Source organism: Mus caroli, chromosome 8 (genome assembly GCF_900094665.2).
Source record: "Mus caroli chromosome 8, CAROLI_EIJ_v1.1, whole genome shotgun sequence".
NCBI classification, from domain to species: domain Eukaryota; kingdom Metazoa; phylum Chordata; class Mammalia; order Rodentia; family Muridae; genus Mus; species Mus caroli.
The window spans coordinates 14,235,849-14,241,848 of NC_034577.1; positions in this window are offsets into that span (position 1 = coordinate 14,235,849).

The window sequence follows — 6,000 nt, forward strand, 5'->3', positions numbered from 1 at the left end:
CATTTTAACATTCCTTTCAACTCTTTGAAATTGCAGGTCACTCACCACAGTACAAGGAAAAGAGGCCTTTAAGGTTGATTTATTCTTAATGATTATTTCAATTTACATAAAGCTGTAGATGTGTGCTAGTCTAGACAGAGCCAGAGAAATTGTTCCAGCTCGTGGAGCCCATGAAGAAAGCAGTGGATCTGGAACACCGGTGGGGAGGACTGCTTAATGAGTACAGTCTTACAAATGAGAAAATTCATAACGCTGTTGCCCAACAAGATGAATGTGTAGAACACGACACAACACTGTACGCTAAAAGCTGTTTCATTTGTTTGTTTGTTTGTTTGTTTGTTTGTCTGTTTGTTACTCTTTAGTACTAAGGACAGAATCCTGGATTTGCAAGAGGTGAGCCCTCTTCCACTAAGCTTCACCTCAAGTCTAAGATAGAACATTTTTACATGTCTTTAAACAAAATATTTCTTAAAAGAGAAGACTGTGTGTTGCTTTAGAAAGAGCCATCAGTGAGATGGAGTTGAGGAATTTGAATCTCCTGAGCCTTGACAGGACATGATTTCTCTATTACTCAAGTCCGATGGACCTCAGTTTCCTTGTCTCCAGTTCCTTAAGAGTTTGAAAGGAATAACCAGCTGGTGCCAAATTCGGCCTGTGTCACAGTGCTTGGGCTGAACAGTGACAATATTATCCTATGGATTTGTTTTGGTTTTTTTTTTCTTTTCTTTTCCTTTTCCTTCATTTTCCCTTGTTATTAGCATAGTCATTTGTTTCAGTCTTATGAGGTGTAATTTAGAAATGACTTATAGATCCCAAGTATGCACCTTGATATTCTGGAACATCCACACAGTGAGAACCGAGACCACAATAGGGCCAGTCTGCATGCCTGTCACCTCACAGTCAAAGTTTCCTTTGTTCCTATTCCTTCATGCTTGATGGTGACTTTCTGCATTGACTCCAGACAGGAAGCCTGGATTCAGCACTGTTTCCTATCCTCAGCCTGTGGGGACCAGTTAGGGATGCTTATTCCTAATTTTGGTTCTTCTCAGACCCCCAAACCAAAAAAACTCCAAAACCATAGAGTTATAGAAGACATGATGTTTCAGTCCTGATATTTTTTGAAAGTGTATCTAGTTAAGCACTCCCACTCTGCAATAGTTAAGGCAAGTGTGTTCCAATTTGACTTCTCTCTCTAATATTTTCAGTGTGACAGACATTTATGTAATTGTTACTAATTGTGCAATTTGAAGTATCATGGTAAAAGTTCCTATATAATAAAAGCTCACCCTCTTTAGAATAACTAAAGAATAAAGGTTATTTTGTACTTGAAGTCTTATTTATAATGATAACATTAATCTCTAAGCTGGTACATTAATGGGGGAGGAGAATTTTAAAAACATGAGAAGATGATATGAATGAATGACAAAAAAAATATGTAAGACAGAAGAAATGGCTGTTCACGGTGGAGACGAAGCTTCAAACATAGAACCCAACCACAGGCTGGCAGGTTCCAGATGCCCATGTGGCACAGACCTTTGCCAGATGAGAAAACATGTGTTAAGGCTTTTTCACAAATCTCAACAGTGGTTGTCAGGAAACCATTGATGCCCATACCATCCATGGCTTGGTCTAATAGTTTGACACTGAGGATCATAACCAATGCGGTTGGACTCCAATATCTTCCTGTTGATTTCAGAAATTATATAAAACCAGAGCAGGGAAAAAACATCATGGAATTTCATGCAATGCAAGCACTAATATAGTCTCTCGTGGATAGCTATCTTTGAGTAAAAATAATTGGAAACGTAAAGAAAAACATTACTAGACTGGGGAGAGGGCTCAGAAAGTTAAAGGTATGGAGTGGTCTACTAGAAGACTTCAGTTTTGTTCCCAGGGTATCTAGTATCCTCTTTTGAACTTCAAGGCAACTTCACATGCACGCATAGATGCATGAGCATGCACATGTACACATAATTAAAAATAAAATATATCATTTAAAAAAATCAAACACTGGTATAGAATTGTACCCCCTGTAGCAGAAATTCTTACTACATCTGTGGAAAGTAGATCGTTTTTAACTTAAAAAAAACAGATTTATTTATTTTATGCATATGAGTACACTGTATCTGTCTTTAAACACACTGGAAGAGGGCCTTTTATCCCATTATAGATGGTTGTGAGGTGGCTGCTGGGATTTGAACTCAGGACCTTTGGAAGAACAGTCAGTTCTCCTGAACACTGACCCATCTCTCTAGCCCCAGGAAATAGATTGTATCCACAATTTAATGAGATTTTTGTGATGATTGCTGAGATTTTTAGCCAAGAAATTCATATCACATGACTCCTAGAACACAATAATGGCTTAGTCTTAAGGTAGAAAACATGTGTCTTCCCTGCAGAGTGCATGAACCTACTCAAAACTAGTGTCCTGGTTTGTGTGCAAGGAGGAAGATCTGAGGCATGGTCCCCCCCCCCCCATCCCACAGCTCAGTGCCTCAGCACCCTATCAGTGTAATGTGGAAATTCTCCTTACTTTCTTTGCAGTGAACCATGTTCTCAGGTCATCTATCATCTATGCCTGAATTTTTGTTGCATCTGCAGTTTATCTGTCTGATCTCTGAACTTTTAATCTTTGGTGTGATGTATAAAAGGCAGTGTCACAAAACAGGAACACAGCTCTATTATGCTTTTTTAATCGCCTTGGCTGTTAATCTGAGCAGGTACCATTTGAGCAGGTACCGCTTTCCTTCAAAATCTGCCCAGTTTTCTTGTTGTAGTTAACACATCAGTAGTTCTGAGTGTGTCCAGTAGCTGTACTCTCTGATGGGTCAATCCTACAGGTGTTACACTCCAGGCCTGTGACCAGCATTTTTATTTGAACAACCACATGTTACAATTGTGATACTAATAAATCATTCCCAACTGGCAAGAAAGTCTTTTTAGAACCTTTAAAATAGCTATTTTGGTTCTGGCAAGGTACAATTCAGGAGGTTCTCCATTAGAAACAGCACAAGGAGTTCTGAATGAGTCATGAATACCATCNCCAAATCATAGGACTGGCTCAAGATTTGCATTTGCCACCCAGAAAAATAAAAACCACTTCTACCGGAAGATGTTTGCATGGGTTTAATAACTGAACTAAACATGTTTTATTATTTCTATACAAGAAAATACATCATTTATGTTGATTTTAGCCAGACCCCAGCTGGTACTTGCTTATAAGAAGGAATTTCCCTAGCTTTTAACCATTCAATTGTATTTTAATAGGAAGGGAACACTCTCATCACAGAATACTTTGTGGTTTGTTTTAAATCTAGGACTTAATAAGTCTTGAACAATCAAATGGTCTTTAAAACTAAATGACTGTATAGATACCCTGTAAGCCATGTGGTACCAATGCTCTGTTGAATCTTTTTGGAAGTTGGAAATCAACAGTACTTGTAAATGTACAGGGGTGAATAGCTTTTTAGGAAACATTCCTAAAGAGAAGGCTCATTAGTTAGGAGTATTGGCTACTCATGTAGAGGACCTAGGACTGATTCCCAGCTCTCAGATGGTGGTTCACAACCACAGGTAACTTGTTTTCAGGGAATCCAACACTCTCCTCTGGCCTCCTCTGGCCTCCTCTGGCCTCCTCTGGCCTCCTCTGGCCTCCTCAAGTACTTAACACACAGAGTATGCGCATGTATACACAGGCAACAACTCACCCATAGAATATGAATATAAATAAATATTAAAAGGAGATAATTCTCATAAATTAAAATGCCCACATCTTATTAGCATATTCTTAACTGGGTGCTACAGACTAAAACTAATATTCTCAGTAAATGTGAGACCACCCTTCCATGCAATTTAGTAGATGATACACTGGAAATGATAAAGACATGCTAAAGTGTGTCAGAAACTACATTTTTTTTAAATGTAAAATTAGAGTATAATTGAAAATTTGTTTCTCACAATATAGAAACAGTAACTTTTATAAGTGTACCCTGCAATATAAATATACAGAAAAAAGTTCTATGATTTTTTTTTAAAAAGTGACAAATTCATAAACATACACACNGAATTTTTGGTCATTTTCATTCCACATTACCCTCTCTCATCCCCTCCTTCTAAGAAACTCCTGCACTTCCTTCTCTCTGTCCCCCGCCCCTCCTCCCCTTCCTCTTCTTATTCTCCTCCTCCTAACAAGCCTCTACTANTTAATGTTTGTTATATTTGATCCACTGACTTTGATCATAGCTGCTTGCAGGAAGAATGAGTAATGCTAACTTGAATGGCAGTTAGGGGGACTTCTCTGTGACTACACCACTGAGGAAAATATCTCTTGGTCCATCAGCACCAATTGACTGCCCACGGAACCTCAGTGAGGAATAGGGCTTCATGAGACTCATCCCAAGCATGACAGTCTGCATGATATATGTGATAGTAACTGTTATCTGGAATTGTGTAAAGACTGGAATTATTTACAGGAAATCAAACATGGTCAATGCCATATGCTCAGTCCTCACAGGACTCTAGCTCCTGANGTTCCTGTCTATGGTTGCTATGGTTTCACATCAGTGTAGAACATCTCTGCAGGATCATGTGACTATGAGCCAATCACCTAACTATGATCTGAAACAAAGAGGGATGGGAAGGAGGAAGAGGGGTTGGGGAGAAGAGAAAAGAAGATGCCTATGAGCTAGCTCTCTGGCTTTTTCCCTTCACCCCATTTGGTTTACCCATGTCTCTAGCCCAGAGGTGTTGCTACCTATATATGGAACAGGTTTTTTTCTCTTGAGCCAGTCTTCCATAGAGACACTTCTCTATCCAATCAAATTTATGATTAAGACTGTCATCTGAAAATAAATCCCTTGGTTCTACCAGGGCTACAGCATAGGTTCTTCTGTCTTGTTGCTGCCAAAANCACAGCTGTCCATNAATTCCTGACATATTTATTACTCTAAGATTNAGCTTATGCTTGTTGGCTTATTTGGTTTTAACAACTTTTAATTTCTATAATATATTATTACACATTTGGATTGGGCTTTTCAGAAAAGATCCAGTTCCAGATGTTCCTTATTTCCTTCATAACTCTGACCACCTGACATCTACTGACCTTCAGAAGATAACCTAACCCTTGTACTTCAGAGAAGTTATGTGGTACAAGAACAATCTAACTTCTCTAGAGAGTCAAAAAATTATATATATTTTTTTTTCTCTAGATGGAGCAGGCACTGAAGAGAAGACTCTGCCAAGTTCATTTTGATAACTCAAGGGTTCATCAGAATCATCAGAGAAAGCTATTTCACCAGGAAGTACCCAGGATGACATAAAGGTAACTCTAAAACTCAAGAATCTGACCCATACTATACAAAATTCAGGAAAGGCTCTGCCACTGGAGACACCCCCCATAGGTCTACAGTGAATTCCCATCTTCCTCCCTTGTCCATCTTCTGCCTCTTAGACAGCCTCTGGGAGGGCTTCATGAGGATCTCAGGATACCTGGGGAGCTCTATGTAATATCTTCAGTGGGGATCCAGCTTCTCTAAATGGGGATGGTAATAGGCTCATTCTTGATCTTATGATGGTCTCTGCAGGGGATCATAAGCACCCAGCTTGAAAACAGTAAATCTCATGTCCANCCTAATGGAAAAAGACACACATCCTAATATTAATCTCCCCTGAATAAATATCTCTAGTCTTATTGCAGCCAAGGGACAATTTTCATGACTAATTTACACTTGTTCTTTGAAGGTCAACTATCCCTTATTTTATTGTGAATAGTGTGAGGGTAAATTATATAAATGCAGTTTTGTTATGTAAGTAATAATATTCTTTCTCGCTGTATTTTCCTTCATATCCTGTTTTATTATCTTTCAATTTGACAAAGCAAAGGATGCTCAGAAGCCGTTTACGTTGACAAATCTAAAGGAAACTTTTGGGAAGAGTTTAGCATCTCAAGCAGTTGATTTAATAAAGAGACGCCTTTTATAGTCTGGGAAGGAACAACTCTGG